The 21,604-nt window shown below is 42.9% G+C and overlaps 1 long non-coding RNA gene across 1 annotated transcript in view; it reads left to right on the forward strand.

The window, feature by feature from the left end:
• LOC127525901 (uncharacterized) overlaps positions 1-21,604 on the forward strand; it is a 508,475-nt gene that overhangs the window by 112,773 nt on the left and 374,098 nt on the right. The window lies entirely within an intron of this gene.

A 21,604-nucleotide genomic window follows, 5' to 3' on the forward strand; every position in this document is an offset into this window, starting at 1 on the left:
GGGTCTGGGAGATGGCGCAGACGGAGAAGGGAAAGGAAGCAGAAGCGGGGCCGCAGATCCGGCGTTATGCTAAGGCTAAAGAAACAACCACACAAGCCAACTCTACCAAGCCTGTATCTCACCAATGCCAGATCCCTGGTGCATAAAACGGATGACTTGGAATTACAACTCGCTGGAAATCGCTATGTTCGTGACTGCTGTATTTTGATTATAACTGAAACCTGGCTTCACCCGGGGATACCCGATGCTAGTATGCAGCTAGCAGGTCGCACTCTGCTCCGCTGGGACAGGACAAAGGAACCTGGAAAGAGCAGGGGAGGGGGGCTCTGTATTTACGTGCATGAGAATTGGTGCAACAACGGGACAATTATAGACAAACACTGTTCCCCTGACCTCGAGTACATGTCTGTAAGATGCCGGTCTTTTTTTCTACCGAGAGAGCTAACAGTGGTGATTGTGATGGCTGTGTATATTCCACCCGACGCCAATGTAAACACGGCGCTCTCTCTCCTGCAGAATACCATTAACGAACAGCAGCGAGCCCACCCTGACGGTGCTCATATAATTGCAGGAGACTTTAACAAGGCCAACTTGAAGACTGTACTCCCAAAATTTTATCAACATGTTAAGTGTTCTACTAGAGGGGAGAACACTCTGGACCATGTTTACTCCAACATCAAGTGCGCGTACAGAGCTATACCCTTCCCCAAACTCGGACAGTCCGACCATCTTTCTCTCCTGCTCTCCCCAGCCTACACCCCCCTTAGACGCAGTGCCAGGCCCACCACAAAGACTGTTACAACCTGGCCTGATAATGCACTCTCCAAACTACAGGACTGCTTCGAACAGACAGACTGGGACATATTTGAACACCAAGAGCTGGAAACATTCACAGGAATGGTACTGGACTATATCAGGTTCTGCATCGGGAATGTGACTGTGGACAAAAACATTCGGGTTTTCCCAAACCAGAAACCCTGGATGACCAGCCAGGTCCGTGCACTCCTCAGAGACCACAACACTGCCTTCAGGTCAGGTGACAGAGCTCTGTACAGGGGCTGCCTGAGCCGCTCTGAAAAGAGGAATTAAAAAAAGCCAAGACGGACCATAAAAGGAGCATAGAGTCCCACGTGTCCAGCCACAATACACGGGAGGTGTGGCAGGGAATAAAAAACATCACAAACTACAGAGGCTGTGATGCAACAACAGGAGATCTGAGTGCACCGCTAGCAGAGGAGCTAAACTGCTTCTTTGCTTGCTTTGAATCATCACAACAGCAGCACTCACCTGCTCCAGCCCTGCTCCCACCCTCACTGGGTTCCTGCACTACTCCATTCACTGTAAAGGAGCACGATGTCAAACGGGTGCTCCTGGCAGTGAACCCCAAGAAGGCTGCCGGCCCAGATGGAGTGCCTGGTAAGGTGCTCAGAGCGTGTGCCCACCAGCTCACCTTTATCTTTACCAAAATCTTCAACCTCTCCCTAGCCCAGGCAGTCATTCCCATCCTGCCTTAAATCAGCCACAATCATTCCAGTGCCGAAGAAGTCTCCCATCACCAGCCTAAATGATTATCGCCCTGTGGCCCTCACTCCGGTAATCATGAAGTGCTTCGAGAGACTGGTTCTCCAGAACATCAAGAACTATCTCCCCCAAGACTTCGATCCCTACCAATTCGCATATCGCATGAACCGATCCACAGAAGACGCCATTGCTGTAGCTCTCCACTCTGTGCTGAGCCATCTGGAGCAGCAGCAGAGCTACGTCTGGATGCTGTTTGTGGATTACAGCTCAGCTTTTTATACAATCATTCCTGACATTCTCATCACCAAACTGGTCACTCTTGGCCTCCCCCCTCTCACATGTGTCTGGATAAGAGACTTTCTTACCAACCGGCTCCAGACTGTGAGACTCGGCCCTCACCACTCCTCCATTCGCACATTAAACACCGGTACCCCGCAAGGCTGTGTGCTGAGCCCCCTTCTGTACTGTCTCTACACCCACGACTGCAGTCCGGCTCACAACAACAACCTCATCGTCAAGTTTGCTGATGACACCACAGTGGTCGGACTCATCTCAAAGGGAGACGAGGCACCTTACAGAGAGGAGGTCCTGAAGTTGGCAGCCTGGTGTTCAAAGAACAATCTGGCTCTGAACACCAGAAAAACCAAGGAGATCATTGTCGACCTCAGGAGGCACAGCACCGACCTAGCCCCCCTCTACATCAACGGCGAGTGTGTGGAGAGGGTCCATACCTTCTGGTTTTTTGGTGTCCTTATCTCCGCTGACATCTCCTGGACAGACAACATCACAGCAGTCATCAAGAAGGCTCAGCAGCGGTTACACTTCCTGAGGGTCCTCAGAAAGCACAACCTGGACTCCAACCTGCTACTGACCTTTTATCGTTCGTCCATCAAGAGCCTGATGACGTACTGTATCACAGTATGGTACGGCAGCTGCACCATGGCAGACAGGGAGAGACTTCAGCGAGTAGTAAAGGCAGCACAGAAGATCATCGGCTGCCCTCTCCCCTCCTTCATGGACATTTACATCTCCCGCTGCCTCAGCAGAGCAAAAAACATCATCAAGGACAGCTCCCACCCTGGCTCTGATCTGTTTGACCTGCTGCCCTCAGGGAGGCGCTATAGGTGCATCACAACAAGGACAAACAGACTCAAGAACAGTTTTTTCCCAAAAGCCATAACTATTCTAAACTCACACATGCACTGACTACACAGTCTAACCCCCCAACCCCTGGACTTCCTTCTATCCATCAACTGTGCAATATCCAATATCTAAATGGTACTGATAATAACTGTGTAATATCTGTATACTGTACAATATCATTACTCTCAGGGTCCAACATCCACTACTCACTGCACATGATCATCATTATTGTGCAATATTTAAATTATGTGCAATAACCCAATAGTGCAATAGTTATTTATTCTTTCCAGTATTTAAATTATGTGCAATAACTTGATTTAGTTATTATTCTTTCCATTTGTATATAGCGTCGCAGAACTTTTTTTTTTTGCAACTTTTTGCACCATTTGTTTATTTGTTTACTTACTTGTTGTGTTCTACATATATGTCTGCACTGAAGGAGCTGCTTTTAATCTCATTGTACATGTGTATAGTGACAATAAAAGGCATTCTATTCTATTCTATTCTATTCTATTTTGATAGCAAACCACACGCCATGGGGTAAAAGTTTAGTGCAGGCGAAGACAAGCGCATAGCTGATCTTCTTTTAAAATGGCTGAATTTTAACCATATTGGTGTTTTTTTTTTTAAATTGACATATATAAGCTATTTTGCAATGTGTGTGTAATCTCAAGACGCCATCAGTGCTTGATAACTTGGGCATATTGGGTAAGTTTTCAAGCTTTCGTTTTCCGGTGGTGTGCAACGCTCCATGACTCCCATTATAAAACACCACTACAGGTTCTGTATCTTTATAGAAAATATTTAACTTTAGAACACAATTTCAGGTGACAAATGTCCATATACCATGTTTGTGAAGAAATAACCTTGACTTGAAAAATACCAGACTTTAACATAGAAAGATAAAACAATCCATTAAATTAGACGAGAAGTATCTGCAAGCTGCCATCTTCAGGTCTCATCACAGATTTGGGCTTTGGCTGGACCACTCAAGGACAGTCAGAGATTTTGTCCTGAAGCCACTCCAGTGTTGTCTTGGCTGTGTGCTTCAGGTCACTGTCATTCAATCCATTGCCCCAGTCTGAAGTCACATGCACTCTGGAGCAGGTTTTCTTCAAGGACCTCTTTGTATTTGGCCCCATTCATCCTTCCCTTAACTCTGGGCTGTCTCCCTGTCCCTGCCACTGAGACGCACCCCACCATATTATGATGCTGCCACCACCATGCTTCACCCCAGAGATGTTATTAGGCAGATGATCAGCACTGCCTGGACTTTACCAGACATACTGCTTGGAGTTCTGCCCAAAGAGTTTAATGGTCATCAGAGCAGAGGATGGTTTCCCTTGTGCCCTCAGAGTCCTTTAAATTCTCTCATATCACTTTTACTCAAGAGTGGCTTCCATCTTGCCACTCTACCACAAATGCCTGACTGGTGGAGAGCTGCAACAGGTCCCCACATCTCTGTTAGAGTAACCATTGAGTTCTTGGTGACCTCCCTGACCAAGGCCCTTCTTTCCCATTTCTTCAGTTTGGCCAGATGACCAACACCGGGATGAGTCTGTGTGGCTCCAAACATCTTTCATTTCACAATTATCGAATGAACAATTCTTGAATAGCCAAACCAGTCACCTGATTTAAATCCCACTGAGCAGGTCGTCCATATGCCGAAGAGAAAACTTAAAGGGACAAGCCTCTGAAACAAACAGGAGCTGACGATGGAGCTGCATTAGAGGTCTGGCAGAGCATCAGCAGAGAAGACCCTCAGCACGTGATGATGTCTACGAGTCTCAGACTTCAAGCAGTCATTGCATGCACAGGATATGAGACAAAGTATTAAATGTGACGGCTTTAATAGACCTTCCATTGTTATGTCCCAAACATTATGGTGCCCTGAAATGGGGGATCATGCCAGATGACCAACACCGGGATGAGTCTGTGTGGTTCCAAACATCTTCCATTTCACAATTATCCAGGCCTCTGTGCCATTGGTGATGCTTAACTAATCTGGTGGAGTCACTTTTGAGGACTGTTTGCAAAAGCAAAATGACACCTTTTATTGGCTAACTAAAAAGATTACAATATGCAAGCTTTGGAGGCAACTCAGGCCCCTTCTTCAGGCTGTCATCCTTCTAGAAGGTCATGGATTGTTCAAAGTCCTTTCTTATCAAAAAACACCCCCAGCACAACAAACATGGGCCTAAAATAACCTGCACTGGGCTTAATGTGGGGTTAATGGCTCCACCTGATAACAGAATGAGAGCTCTAAAGAAAGGCAAACATTAAAAGCTCCTTTTATCAGAGACGCTCATACCTGAGTTGAATTTCTCTAAAGCCCTCCTATGAGTGACTCAGACGTAGCTGACTGGAGGGTCACACTTTCTTTATGTAACTGACCTGATTATGCATTCCATGATTTGAGTCTCATCCCCAAGACTCCGATAGAATTCATTGTCTTGGATTTCCAAGTGTTGTTGGTGGCCCGAGCTTCATGGAGACCTGCCCTTGGTACTTTGCTGGCCTGGAGCAGCTTTGAGCACAAAGGGAGCACTGAGGCTTCCGTCACATTTGTCTGACAGGACGTCCTGCTGTGTGAGAGGGTCACAATGGCTTGATTCTCTTTAAACGGTGTAGCAGTAGAGGCTCTTATCAACCTCTTGAACCCTCAGGTACCACGCCAGACACCAGGTAAAAGTACAACTATTATTCTTTTTATTATAAATATGTGCACTAAGCACCCTCCACTCCACACTACTCATATAAACACCAATCAATACTACAATAATCCCAATTCCTCCACTCCCAGACACTTCGCCACCCTACCTCCCAGCTCAGCTCAGTGTCTGGGCTTTCCCAGAGTCCTTTTATACCCCCTGACCCGGAGGTGTTGCTGCCCAACAGTCCACAAGTCCTTATTACTTCCGGGTCAGGGTAAAAGTCCTTTTCTTCAATCTGGAAGTACGTCATTTCTCCTGTTCATGTGACCAGGATGTACTTCCAGGTTATAGGGCAAATAAGAGTCCGACAGCCTCCCTACAGCGACTCCTGCTGGCCCCCATGGTATCCAGCAGGGCTGTGCATACCAACTACAAAGTTCATGACGTCCTGCTGGAATTCGGGGAACGTCCATGCTGTCGGGAGAGCTCCACCTGGCGGCCTGGGGGTGAGGGCCGGAATATTTAGCTGGCCATCCACCACAACGGCCAAGTGATTTTTGCTATCAGGTTTTTATTTAAATGTGTGAGTGTGTCTGTTTTGCTTCGGTGCTTGATGAAATGACCACAAAAGACAGATGTCTGATGTTGTTAGATGTCTGCAGAAATGTTTAGCCCCACATGAGATGCTGATACTGCTGGACCTCTGGAGTGATGCTCTGTATGCACCTTTGCAGTCCCGTCTGATCATTTTATTCTTAGCCATAACAGCTTTCTCCATATTCAGCCACTGGCAAAGCAACCCGGCTACTTTTACGGGCTGAAGCAGTCGCCAGAGTTATTTTAATTAATGGGAATTTCATGAAGAAAATATTGGAAACTCAGTCTTCAGATTTTTTGGAACTTCTTTTACAGAAAGAGGTGCCTTGAACAGGCCGTGGCCTATCAGGAGGCATACATCCACATTCAGTCGTAGACTAGGAGTCCCAAAGCACATGGCACTGACTCTGACACTGGCTACTCAGTTCACAACAGGGTGTCGGTAAAACAGAGGGACGTTTCAGGAAGGCTTAATTTCAAACAGTCACAAAAGGACTGAAGACGAGGCGCGTCATCTTCACTATTCTTTGTTGAAGATTAGTGTTGTATTCAGATATAACAAACATAACGTAACTCGGCCTTACTGAACTGCTCCGCACCGCCTGCTAAGCCTCTAGCACACTTCCTGCGCTCCATACACCCGCCAGAGTTGCGTCCTCTGTATGCAGTCAGACTGGCTCTGTCCTTCTCACAGCGTGTCTGATGTCAGATGTTCTAAAAATGTACTTCAGGTATTTTAAAAGCAGCAGCAGGTCACGCTGCTCAGACAGACCTCTACTATGTTTACTGAGTAAACTAAAGTCAACATTGCAGTTGGACAGGAAATACAAGTCCCATCAGACAGCGTTATTGGGTCAGGTCATTCAGGAATTATGGGAGCTGTTAAAGGACAAGTAGCTGCCTAATTTTTGATGTACAGTGGACTGTAAACCCCAATTTTACGAGTGGAATCCCAGCATTGGATTTGCTCAAGCAGTTGTGATATATGAATTATATTACTTTAGCAGGTCAGTACCGTGGCATGGTGGTCAGCTGCCTCATAGATTGAGTGTCCTCTGGGCACTCCAACATGGTGTTTGAGACAATTGGCGTCACAAGTGTCTCTGATTCCAAAGGTGGGTTTCATTGCTTCATAAGATACCTCAGCTTGCTTCTACACTTTGGAGTCTGTAGTTGCCTTTGTTCAACATGAGAACATGAGCTGTGTTAATGAAAGTCAAAGAAGCGAGGATGAAAAACAAGAATAAAAGCACTAGAGACATCAGTAAATCCTTATGATTACCTAAATCAACTGTCTGGAAAATCATTAAGAAGAAAGAACGCACTGGTGGGCTCAGTAACCGCAAAGGTACTGGTAGGACTTCCACTGCTGATGACAGAGGAATCCTCACTATGGTGTTCCTTTAGGGTGCGGTATCTCCCTAGTTGGAATACAGTAATCCCTCCTCCATCGTGGGGATTGCGTTCCAGAAACCCCTGCGAAAGATGAAAATCCGTGAAGTAGAAACCATATGTTCATATGGTTATTTTTATATATTTTAAGCCCTTATAAACTCTCCCACACTCTTTTTAAACATTTCCCGCACAATTATACAGCATAAACCCTTTGTATTCTCTTAGATATTAGGTAAGATTCGTTGAGATTATGTATGTAAACACAGTTTATATACAGTAAAACCTAAATATTATTTTAAAGATATTGAGCGTCTCCGATATCACATATGTTACAGCCATTACGACAGACAGGCCACCAGCAATAAATACGTGCAATGCAAGAAATATTGTATACAGTAAAATGTGTGTACAGTGACACTAAACTATGTACATGTAATAAGTACTGTACGTAGATAATTAATTATGGTTACTCACCAACAATGACACGACGACTTGTCCGATAACGATGAGTTTAATTTTACTGCACAACAAAGGAGAGCGTTACAGCTCTTCTAAAGGAGCCTCTTCAGGCGACTGTGTAGCACTGCCGTTGTTCTTCTTCCATCACTCTTCAATCCAAATCCCTAAAGCAGATTCCATCCAGACTACTGCCTTATCACGTCCACTTGCAACTCGTTTTGCGCCCTGGTTAAAGGACACTGCGGCTGTAGATCTTATATGCTTTTCCTCCTTTTTAAATAAAAAGAATCATGGACTCATTGATGCCGTAATGGTGTCCTGCAGCGGTGTAGCTGTTCCCTTCCTTCATCATATCCGAAACTTTTACCTTTTCTGCAATCATTTGCATTTTCTGTTGGCGCTTGGACACAGCTCCTGCAGCAGTAGCAGGAGCACGTTAATGCTGAATGAGTGAGATGAGACTTCCTGGTTAATGCAGCACTCCGTCGCTGAGCCAATCAGCACACAGGAACTTTAACTGTGTGCTCTGATTAGGTAGCTTCTCAGCCATTCGCCAATAGCATCCCATGTATGAAATCAACTGGGCAGACCAACTGAGGAAGCATGTACCAGAAGTAAAAAGACCCATTGTCCGCAGAAACCCGCGAAGCAGCGAAAAATCCGCGTTATATATTTAGATATGCTTACATATAAAATCCGTGATAGAGTGAAGCCGCGAAAGTCGAAATGCGATGTAGTGAGGGATTACTGTAAGTTCTTTTGTAATTACGGCGTTTTAAGTAAATGAAAACTATATAGATAAAATATTAAAAGGCGATATCCCTCCCATAGTGATATGGTGGTAAGAAATCACATAAGAGAAAATAACGTAGCTTTCTTTAATGACGATTTACGCGGCATTACAGACTAGGAAGCCATGACAAGACTTTATCAAGGTGGGATCTCGATGTATACAGTCTGCCATTTTTTGTTGCTGCGATGAAAGGATTTTCAGGACGTATGACGTTATCACTCATCCGTCCATCGGCTTCGAAGTGTTTGGCTGCTGTCCAAGTCTTTTATACTGGTTTCTCCACGTGCAGGCCCTTACTTAGGTTACAAACAAGGGAAGAAAATTTTGTGCTGACTTTTAACAGAAGACAAAATAGTATACACCTGTCTTTAGGCGGACTATACATTCCTCCAGCTGTCTTTGTCTATCTTGCTTGGCCCAGCAATTCTAAATGCTGAGCCTCTTTGTGCTAAATCTGGCTCAGCTATCCATGTACAAAGAAAAGAAAAACAGATTTAAAATGTCTGCACAGAGACAGTGACATTAAACTTAATATTATAACCTATGGTAAAGACCCCAACATCTGTCTGACAGATCAGAAACAGTCTTCAGGAAGCAGATGTGTCTACTATCTGCAAAGGACTTCATGAACAGAAATACAGAGGCCACACTCCACAATGCAAACCCCTAGTTAGCCACAAAAACAGGATGGCTAGATTACAGTTTGTGAAAAAGGATTTCAAAGAGCCTGCAGAATTCTGGGATAAAGTGTTGTGGACAGATGAGACAAAGATGAACCTCATCGGAGTGACGGCAAGATCAAAGTGTGGAGATGGAAAGGAACTGCCCAAGAACCAAAGTGGACTACCTCATCTGTTTAACGTGGTGATGGGTCTCATGGCTTGGGCATGTATGGCTGCCACAGGTCCTGGCACACTTCTCTTCATTGATGACAGAACTGCTGACGGCAGTGGCACAATGAGGTGTGCAGAAACATCTGATCGGCTCAAGCTCCAGTAAATATCACTTCATCCTACAACATGAAAATGATCCAAAAATACTACTGTGGCAACAGTTTTACGAAGCTACAAAATGAACAATTCTTGAATAGCCAAACCAGTCACCTGATTTAAATCCCACTGTGCAGGTCGTCCATATGCTGAAGAGAAAACTTAAAGGGACAAGCCTCCGAAACAAGCAGGAGCTGATGATGGAGCTGCATTAGAGGTCTGGCAGAGCATCAGCAGAGAAGACCCTCAGCACCTGGTGTTGTCTACGAGTCACAGACTTCAAGCAGTCATTGCAGGCACAGAATATGAGACAAAGCACTAAATGTGTAACAGACCTGCCATTGTTATGTCCCAAACATTATGGTGCCCTGAAATGGGGGGACCGTGTAGAAAAAGTGTCGTCATTTCTACATGGGGCGACTGAAATGTGTGGAAATGCCTGCAATGTGCACTTTAATCACATCTCATCTGAACTGCTTAACATTATGGAGGGCACTGTGTATATAAGGCGCCTTTGTTATGGGAGTTTATGTACAATATAATCTGGACACTTTTTAACGTGATTGATGCTTTGTACATACATGTAAAATTATTTTTTTATATATTTTCTTTGTACTGTATGTAAAAATAAAGTATAATAATATTCTTAGTTGATGTATTTTTGATATTATTTGCCTTCAACGTACCCTGCATGAGTTATGGTGTCACATTTCAGCTGGAGGTCCTCCCTTAGCTGGGGTTCAAAGTCTTGTTTCTTGTCTTTTTTGATCATTTGTGTGACATTTATTTATGTTAAATTAACGTTGCTTTTGTTGATTATGTGCATTATTCTTTGTTTTTGATCTTGTCTATAAGCTGTCTGCTTTATGATTCATGTATTTTGTGTTTGGTCCCCCAGAGTTGCTGCCAGAAAGTGCACTGTGTCCTCTAAATCTGGAGGGTCTTCCACAGTTCCTGGTGGTTCATTATGAATGCACTCGGGAGTCAATGAGTTTGCTTGTGTTTTGCTGTGCTCAGTGCTTATTTGATATTATTGGATTTTTTGACCTTCAGCTCTGGTTTTGGAAACACCTCTTCTTCTTCTTTCGGCTGCTCCCATTACAGGTTGCCACAGCAGATCATCTTCTTCCATATCTTTCTGTTCTCTGCATCTTGCTCTGTTACACCCACCACCTGCATGTCCTCTTCTTCTTCGGCCAACAGTAGCCCAATTTCCGCGAGCACCCTGTTGGCTAACAGTACTGGTGGCGGTCGTTGTTAACCCGGGGCTCGACTGATCCAGTATGGAAAGTTGTATTGTTGTCCGCATTTTGATTTGGCAAAATTTCACACCGGATGCCCTTCCTGATGTAACCCTCCCCATTTATCCGGTCTTGGAACCGGCACACTGGTTTGTGCATCCCCTGAGGCTGGGTTCTGGTTTTGGAAACACCACTAACAGGTATTGTATGCCTTTTGTGCTCTTTGGAGCTTCACAGCATTACAAAGCAGTTTGTGTGAAGACTAAATCTTTTATTTAATGAAGATTGTGCAAGGCTCTTTTGGTGTCTAGCCAGGGTTTTTGACGGGATTTCCCCCTCTAGTAAGAATCTTTACAAGTGCACTTGGGACTTTGGGATTCCTAGTTCATGACAGGCTGTACTTTAACTCCAAGATCAAAATGTTTAAGTCAAATGTGCACAGTGTCCTGTTATATTGCTCAGAATGCTAATAGACAACAAAGACCTTCTGCCAAAAAACTAGACGTCTCAGATGTCTCAGATTCATCAAAGGAATATTCTGGCCAAATTCCTTCAAAACCAAAGACCTGCTCCATTCAGCCAATGCAGGACCACACCCAGAGTTATGAAGACGAGAAGGAGGAGATGGTTGTACCCCAATGCCTTACCTAAGGTTTCATTATATTGGACAGCACGAGGGAAGCACAGAGAGACATGGTGCCAATCCCTGGAGGAAGAACTGAAAGCATGTGGCCTGACATGGGCAATAGCTGGGAGAAAGGCAGCAGACCGCCTGTTGTAGAAAACCTTGGTGGGAGCCTCATGTGCCATTGTGACTCTAGAAATACCCCTCTCTTCTGGAGGCCTTAAGTCGTTCAAAGCTCTTTTAAGATTGATTTACAAGAAAAGGCATCAGGAAACAGGAATGGAAAACAAAGATTTGTGAACCAAGTGTGATGTCAATAAAAGCTGGGCAGGGCAAGACAGGTTAATGTAATGATTAGATTTGAAATATGGAAACAATTTCAGGTACGTATAAAATACTTTTGTACAAGTGACTGGTGCCTAATCTGGGTTGATGCCTGCCTTATACCAAATGCTGGTTATTGACTTTTGCCACAACAAAAAGCCTCAATGTCCGGTCATATTTCAGAGAGTGGAAGTAGAGGTGGTCCCATCCAACAAGTACTTGGGGGTCCACATCAATGACAAGTTGGACTATCCACCAAACACATAGGAACTATAGAAGAAAGGGCAGAGCAGGATCTCTATTAAGGATAAGACTGAGCAACACCTGGCAAGGACAGGAGTTATAACTGAACAGTCAGCATGGGTTCAGAAGAGGGAGGTCGTGTTTTACTAACATGCTGGAATTCTATGAGGAGGCAACAAAAGTATATGATCAAAGTGGAGCTTATGATATTATTTAACTGGACTTTCAGAAAGCATTTGATAAGGTGCCACATGAGAGGGAGGGCATCAAACTAAAAGAAGTGGGAGTTCAGGGTGATGTTTTTAGATGGGTTCAGAATTGGCTCAGACACAGGAAGCAGAGGGTGATGGTGTGAGGAACCTCATCAGAACTGGCCGATGTTAAGAGTGGTGACCAGCAGGGGTCAGTGCTAGGGCCGCTGCTATTTTTAATATATATAAATGATTTAGATAGGAATATAAGTAACAAGCTGGTTAAGTTTGCAGATGATACCAAGAGAGGTGGATTAGCAGATAATTTGGAATCCGTTCTATCAGTACAGAAGGCCTTGGATAGCATACAGGCTTGGACATATATGTGGCAGATGAAATTTAATGTCAGTAAATGAAAAGTATTACACATAGGAATTAAAAATGTTAGGTTTGAAAACACAATGGGCGGTTGGAAAATCGAGAGTACACCTCATGAGAAGGATTTAGGAGTCATAGTGGACTCTAAACTATCGACTTCCCGACAGTGTTCAGAAGCCATTAAGAAGGCAAACAGAATGTCAGGTTATATAGCGCCTTGATGTGTGGAGTACAAGTCACAGGAGGTTCTACTCAAGCTTTATAACACACTGGTGAAGACTCATCTTGAGTACTGTGTCCAGGTTTAGTCTCCAGGCTACAAAAAGGACATACACTAGCAGTTCCACTCTCTTTACCTTCCTCCTCTCGTCCTGCCTCTGGACACGTCTCCCCCCTCTTCTTCTCCTTCTTCTTCTTCGGCCAATAGTAGTCCAATTTCCTCAAGCACCCTGTTGACTAACAGTACTGATGGCGGTCGTTGTTAACCCAGGGCTCGACCGATCCAGTATGGAAATTTGTATTGTTGTCCTCATGTTGATGTGGCAAAATTTTACACCGGATGCCCTTCCTGACGTAACCCTCCCCATTTATCTGGGCTTGGGACCGGCACGAAGAAACACACTGGTTTGTGCATCTTCAGTGGCTACTCCAGTAGCCCATTCAAAGACGTCTAACAAATCGATTTGGAAGGATGTTCCTTTCATAAACACGTGCTGGCTGTTATTTAGTAGGATATTTTCACACATGTACTCTTCTAATTAACGTTTGATAACATTTTACATCATTTTGCATGAATGAGAAGCAGGCCTTATTGATTTAATTCACTTTGTAGATGGAAGTCTCCAAGTGACTTTGCAGATTATGTCTAATATAAAATTACAAATAATGTGTTACATTTATTTTGATACAACCAGTAAAGTCTCATAAAGCTTTTTTAAAGGCTTTACTGCATCAAAGGCCTGAAGCTCACCAGACTCATTTATTTGAAAATCTGTAAACTCACTGATGGCTGAGGGGCTTCCTTTCGTTTCATCTTTTATAAGTATACAGAAGTATTTGTTTAGTTGATTCCCTCTTTGCTCCTCACTTTCACTGCCTTCTCCTTGTTCTTCTGTCATCTGTCTATGTTCAAAACAATTCTTATTTCACTGTTGTCTTGCCCCCGAGTCTGGAGAGTGTGTTCCAGGGGTCACTGTAAAAACACATGGTAACTGAGGAAGAAAATCACGGGGGTCTGTAACTATTTCTGAATTTACCTTGCAGGCTGGAAGAATAACAGACAGGTGACGTTTGATGACATCACTGGCAGACGATCAGCCAATCATGGCCTCCCTGGTTTCTCGGAGTATTAAGATAGCCTCGGCTGCAATGAATGGGTCAGTAGATGGAAGAGAAGCAATTGCTGCTGAAGCAAAATGAACTTCTCATAGATTACAACTGCTTCTTTGTCACCAAGTCAAGTCAAGTTGGGGAGCATGCACTGGTACATTGCGTTGCCGCACCCACTACATGATGAAACAACTTGGGATCCCGGTTTACAACCCCCCCAGGCAGACCAGTCCCACCCTCCGGAAATGACCCTCTATCTGCCACAGCCAGGTGTTACGTGGGTGACCCCTTGGTCTGGTCCAGCCACTCGGGTCACCAACAATGAGGATCTTACGAGCCGGATCACCCTCGGGGAAACACGCCACATGGCCGTAGTGTCGTAACTGACGCTCCCTCACAATGCAGGTAATGTGCCTCATTCGGGACTCCATGAACAACCGCTCATTCGACACAAAGTCAAACCAACAGTACCCAAGGATTTTCCGGAGAGACACAGTACCAAAGGAGTCCAGTCTTCGTCTCAGGTCACTGGATAGCGTCCATGTCTCGCAACCATATAGCAAGACAAGAAAGCACCAGGACTCTAAAGACGTGGACCTTCGTCCTTTTGCGCCACACACCCCTTTCCAGCGACATCATGACCCCCCATGCTCTCCCAATCCGTCTACTAACTTCATAGGAAGTCAGTTTGCCACCCATTCAGGCAAAATACAGAAAGACATTTTACTAGCGATGCACAAATTGAATTTGCAGTGTAAGTCTGTGTTTCACAAAAATCAATTTGATTACGTTTTCAGTGAAATTCATGTCTTTGATACCAGCAGAAAAGCGTCTAATTCCTATTTGGAAGTGTTTTCACTAATGAATTCCGCACGCAATTTGCTTGTTGTTTAGCGTTTAGTATTTAAATAAGGATCTCTAGAGTAGAAAACACGGTAATGTACCACAATGGTGTGTTTTTACGAGTCTTTGTATCGAAAATATGCAGCATGTTGCATTTTAATATCATGTACTGATGTCAATGAGAGACCTTCATTTTATCGGTGTGGTTTGGGCTTTATGGTTCAGTCAGCTGAAGAGCAGAACACAGGTAAACACGGAAGGGTGAATGCGGCTTTAGGGGGCCAATATTCCTTGTTTTCCATTCAAAAAAGTATTTAGTGAATTTCAGTTTAAGAAATGACCTGCAAAAGTTTAGCATCTGCTTCGTGGTAATGTGCGCGAGTCGAACCTAGCCTGTTCTGTTCAATACCAGCACATTGCACAAGAACGGCTACTTCTTCCACTGTTGTCTTGTAACTGTGAAGTCCACTGCGGCTCAGCGGAGTCACACAGTATGGTTTCATTGGCGTTATACCTTTCAGAATAGACAACCGTCATGTTACCTCGCAGCTTCAGAAGATGAAACATCACATCTAGGCCTGGCTGCAGTTTACTTTAGTTTGCACTTTGTCACATTTAGTTTCCACATCTTAAAGGTATGTGATTGAGATGGATTTGTGACTCTTATGTTGGACTTGGGTCCATGCGTTTGCTGGATCTGACAACTCTCCTCACTTGTCAATTTTTTTATTTTTAATAAATCTGCAAAAACCTCAAGTATACTTGTTTCACGTTGTCATTATGGGGTGTTGTGTGTAGAATTCTGAGGAAAAAAATTAATTTAATCCATTTTGGAATAAGGCTGTAATATAACAAAATGTGGAAAAAGTGATGCGCTGTGAAAACTTTCCAGATGCACTGTAAATACATAAATAAATCTCTCTATTATATAAAAAAAATCCTGTGACGAGACCAGACTGCTTTGAAGAGATTTTTTTCATGTCCCACGAGACGAGACTTTGGCCATGAGATTGTTTCAAGTCACAGCCTCCTCTCAACCATATTCAACCACACACACGACCTCATTCATGTAAATGATTCTGACAGACACACTTCCTGCGCTCTCAGCTCTTATAAATGTTTATGTTTTCCTCACTTTAAGTTCCCAATTAAAAAAAAAAAAACCTTTCAACCTTTGCAAGTATATCCAGTTTTTAATACCTGGAAAAGTTTTGGGAATTAAATGCTCAGAGATCTTTATATAGACAACATATTTACATCTTTTGAACAATTACGTTCAAAATTCAACCTCCCAGCTACACATTTCTTTCACTATCTTCAAATTAGAAATTTTGTTAAACAGAAATTGCCTGATTTCCCCCACCTTGCACCCTCAACAATGCTGGAAAAAATACTGCTCAATTTCGAGGAAACAAACACTATTTCCGCAATATATAAAATCTTATTAGAGTCCCTACCTTTCAAAGATCCAAGAGGACATTGGGAAGAAGATCTCTTAATCAATATATCAGAAAAGGAGTGGAAGGTAGCAAAGCAGAGAATTCATTCGAGTTCCATATGCGCAAAGCATAGAATTATTCAACTAAAAATTATATATCGAGCTCATCTGTCTCGCTTAAAACTGTCCAAAATGTTTCCAGGGCAGGATCCAACCTGCGAACGCTGCAACCAAGCTCCTGCCTCACTGGGTCACATGTTCTGGGCCTGCACCAAACTAACATCATTTTGGACAAAAATTTTTAAGTGCCTTTCAGACAGCCTTGGTATCACAATCCCTCCTAACCCACTAACAGCTGTGTTCGGTGTTCTTCCAGACGGACTTGAATTGGAGAAGGACAAACAAACGGTGATTGCATTCACTACACTCTTGGCACGCAGACTTATTTTGTTAAATTGGAAGAATCCTAATTCTCCTCTTATAAGTCAGTGGGAAACCGATGTTTTATATTATTTGAAATTGGAAAAAATAAAATTTTCAGTTAGAGGATCTGTACAACATTTTTTCAAAACATGGCAGGATTTAATCAATATTATTTTAGAAAAAGAGAAATAATTATTATTGCATTTAACTCCCTTCTCCATCTCTTATTTATATAGATATTTACTTCTCCCCTTCTTTTGTTCAATGTTGCCTTATTAAAAAGCCTAAAGCAATTTTCCTTTAGCTAAGCTCTCCTTCTCAGGGGTGGGGTTTGATTTGTCTTCAAATTTGTTGGGTTATAAATTGATCTGTTTGTATGGAATGATTACAATGAAAATTAATAAAATAAAAATATTAAAAAAAATAAAAAAATAAAAAAAGTTCCCAATTAAAAAAGACTTATTATGTCCAAATCTTATTGAAGAATTTTATTCCAAAGGGATATCAACAGAAAAAAATGAGTACACGGGCAAACGATGAAATCAAATGAATTAACGTGAAAATTGTCAATTGGTTACACGGCAAATTTGTTAAATGCGTATCAATAGACCCACTGAAACAGTGGGTGGTGATCGTGCAGAAGATGAAAACATCAACTTACAATATCCTGAAGAATATCTACAATTGTTAACACCGTTCGGTCTTCCTCTGCACGAATTACAGTAGAAAGAAGGATGCATCCAAGAAAGGTAATGTAGTACATCTTCAGGGGATAACATTGGACAACAAAGGAGATCTTGATATGCCATTCGTATTAAAATGTTGACAGTTTCCCGTTAGAATAGCTTTTGCTGTAACAATTAACAAATCACAGAGCCAAAAATTTGAAAAAGTAATTTTATTTAATAGAGAAAAAGAAACAAAATTCAGTCAGGGCAGTTATACGTGGCGTTGTCACGATGAAAGTCCAAATATAGAATCAAAATTCAATGCGATATTGACAAAAATTTTATTCCAAAAATTGTTTTAAGTTTTACAGTAAAAATGTAAGTTTAAAAAGTATTTGCGTGTTAATTTCAAAGCCAAATGGAACAAAATCGTATTACACAACGAATAACTCGAATGCAACATGAAATATAATTTACATTCAAATTATTACATTTTAATATTTTTTAATATGGTTAATTACTCGCTGTAATGTAAAATAGTTAGTAAATTGTAAATCCACAGCAGAACCGCAAAGAGGCTAGCACGTAGTGCAAGCACAGGGGTTAGTGAGCAGGGGGCAAAGCCCCCTAGTCTGTAATAAGAAATGAAACAAATCAGAAGGTCCTCCGAGATCTCAACACTACCCAATGATACGTTGACTGATGTTCATGTATCTGTGAAACCTCCATGTAGAGATTCCCAACAGTCTGAGGTCCCAAAGCCAGACTGCAGATAATAAGATCCTGAGCATGCTGGGATACGAACTTCTCATCTGGTTTTAATATACATATGAATCAGAGTGTTTTCACCTGTAAAAATGGACTACCAGGGCACGGAAGCCATTACATAAACTAATAATTGACTAAATGAAGCTCTGAATGGCCTTCTTCTGCATTTTGTCACATTTCAATAAGCACTCATAGACCTTGATGAAGGAGATTTTGAGGTGTGAAGGGTTGGCAGGCTCAATAATGGACAGTAGTTGGGCAAACAACAGGCCAAAAAGAAGTAGACACAGTGTGGGGAACAATGGAGACCACCAGGCAGTAGGTATGCCTTATAGCTGCAGTTGGTGCCCAGGAAGCGATTCACCTGAAGGAACAAAGGGTTGGCAAGAAGTTAGAATACCTCTTGGGCAGTGGAGCTATCAGAACGAGTTATGAGTAGTATTCTTCATGAATGTTTAATGTTTTATTATGACAAACGTCTGGATAATTATAATGCAATACAAGGCAATATGATTTATTTTTGTATAGTCCAAAATCACACAAGGAGTGCTGCAATGGGCTTCAACAGGCCCTGCCATTTGATAGTCCCCCAGCCTTCACTCTCCAAGAAGACAAGGAAAAACTCCCAGACAAACTCTTGAAGGGAAAAAAATGGAAGAAACCTTGGGAAATGCAGCTCAAAGAGAGACCCCTTTCCAGGTAGGTAGGGTGTGCAGTGGGTGTCAAAAAGAAGGGGTAATTACCCTAACGCTAACCCTAATACAGTACACAGAGCAGGACACAGTAATCCTCAATCTCTTATATATATTTCTCTGCTGGTTCATCCAGCTTCCTCTTCAAAAGCGGTCCCGCACACACGCAGCCGACACAGCATTTCTCGATTGCTATTCCTGCTCTTCCAAACCCTTCCCCACACTGCCTGAGGCCTCCCATACACCCCCACGCCGCATTTCTCGATTCCTATTCCTCCTTCGGACTACCGTGTTCCCGCTCCTCTCTCATGACCCCATTGGTGTCACGTCACCGCCCTATATCTAGCCTGACTGTGTGACCTTTCACTTCAGCCATGTGTGTGCCTGGGAGTCTTTTCCGTAGCCTGCTGCAGGAACGTACTCTGTCGACCATTGGCATTAGTTTCACTCCTTCCTATTTTTGTTATACTGCGATGGTTGTTTCCTAAGCCTTTGTTATAAAATGAACGACAGTATCTTCTCTGTCGATGGGTTTTTGTACAACATCATCTTATGGTTTGCCCATTTTTATTCCCTTACGGAGACATTGGCTGGCACAAAGATTTACAACATATTCCTGATAAAAGAACCGCCAAGCAAATAAGGCTTACTCAATGCCAATTTTACAAGTACAGATTAGCAATGAGGAATACGTTTAGTATTTTGCACTCCAGCGACAAACTATTCCAACAGTACGTCATAGATGCGTATGTTAAAACAGAGGGTGTGCGTTTCAACTATCTCAGATTAGATCAACAAGATCTGCATGTGGAACAATACAAAGGACTATCAGACACGCTGCAAGTAAACACTGAAAATAACAACATACATGTAGGCAAGATGATCATATTACCATCCACATTTCTAGGAAGTCCAAGATACATGCAACAAAACTAACGGCAGAACTACCTTCTCAATGTTTACCACAACAACAAGACCCAGTTGCTGAACTTTATGGTGGTATTAATTTCTCGACTGTGACTCGCCAAGAACTTGCTGCAAGAGCAATACTGAGCATCACAAGTGATGAGTCTCTACATATTAACAACACACTTCTTGATCTTATACAGGGTGAAAAAGCGACCTTCAAGAGTGTAGATACAGTAGTCAGTGACGATCCTAATGATCAACTAACACCCCCACAGGAGTTTTTACACGCCCTCACACCAACTGGCATGCCTCCCCATATCCTTCATCGGAAGGTGGGAGCTGTAGTTATGCTCCTCTGAAATATCATGCCATCAAAAGGTCTTTGCAACAGAAAAGACTCATCGTTACCCGAATACATACAAATATTATTGAGTGCAAACTGATCCCTATTCAAAATTCTTAAACAATCTTCATTCCCAGACTCTCTCTCCTTCCTTCCGACACCAATCTCCCTTTTAAATTTAAACACACACAATTCCCACTCAGACTTGCCTTCTCCATGACTATCAACAAGTCCCTAGGACAAACGTTTGCAAAGATTTGCGTTAATCTACAACAACCAGTCTTCAGCCACGGTCAGTTGTACATGGCTTTTTCTAGGGTTAGATCTTTCGACTCATTATCTGTTGTCTCCACCAAAACACCTATTCACAACTGTGTCTTTCAAGAAGTATTTATTTCTTCTTGATTTCTGAATTCCTTTCTCACCGTTTTCTGTTCTTGTTCTTACACCGCCGTATGCTACGGCGGGCGTCGGCTAGTACAATATAATAGTACAATAGAAATATTACAAGTACAGAGCAGAATTCAACAGTAGATGATATCACATAATAGCATTTGGATTTGTTCAGAGTCCTGGAGACCTCAGCCATCAAGCTGCCTCCCTCTATTGGCCATTCCACTGCTGTGTCAGCTCTGGGCCAGCCAATCTGATGAAAGGACCCCTCTACCTGATGACTCCTGCGATCCTCCATCAGAGATGACTTTATCTTAGGCAGGCAAAACAACTTAGCAGGTGGGCAGTGGCACCAAGTGCCACATTTGAGTACCGAGAAGAGAAACAGAATAGGTGAGGGTTAGTAACAAATTATAATTATCATATTACTTATGTTTTAGTGCTAATGACTAACAACAGAGCTGCAGTCTGCACAGTTAATCAGCAGCTCTAGTCAGGGTGTGCTAAACTGAAGTCAGTGAGTTTTCAGTCTGGATTTGAAAGCTGAGACAGAATCTCTTCTAGGGTTTGAAACTCCAGGATTCTGATTCTGAAGATGTATTTTTGAGGAATGTATAATTTATTAGAAACTTGTCACAACCCCATTTTGTGGATTCCATCATCAGGATGTTGCTACTAGTTACCAGGGGGAAGACCTTTAGGGTTATGACTTTGAGGACTCAATTGATGAGAGGTTAAAAGAACATCTCGATGGCCATTTTCCATCCGAGTTGGTGGATGATCTTATTTTGCGACTTTCAAGTCCTTTATTTTGGATTTCCAGTTTCTCAAGTCTTTGGCCCTCGTCCCTGACCTTTGATGTTTGCCCTCGTTTTGGCTTTGTAGATAGATCTGATGACTTCTGGCTTTGCGTTATCTCCTTGTCCTTTAGATAAGAATATATCATCCCTCTTTGAGTCAGTAAAGAATCACGCTGCTCTTTTAAAGGTAGAGTGTGGGAGAACCGGCCTGAGGTCAGCCTTCATCCATTAGATTGAGGACAGGACTAAAGTTGTGGGTCTGAGGTGCCTTTGAAAGGCATGTAGCCCAGGAACTGCCCAGCAGACTTAGTCCTTTAGGGGCTGCTGAATGGGCTCATTGGTTTGCTGTCCCTGTAGTCAAAGAAGGCCCTTTCTATTGCTGTAAGTGATTCTGGGACTTGGTCAGCAGTGGCAACCCTGGGTAGCGGTTAAAGTCACCTCAGAC

Source organism: Erpetoichthys calabaricus, chromosome 1 (assembly GCF_900747795.2).
Source record: "Erpetoichthys calabaricus chromosome 1, fErpCal1.3, whole genome shotgun sequence".
Classification (NCBI taxonomy): domain Eukaryota; kingdom Metazoa; phylum Chordata; class Cladistia; order Polypteriformes; family Polypteridae; genus Erpetoichthys; species Erpetoichthys calabaricus.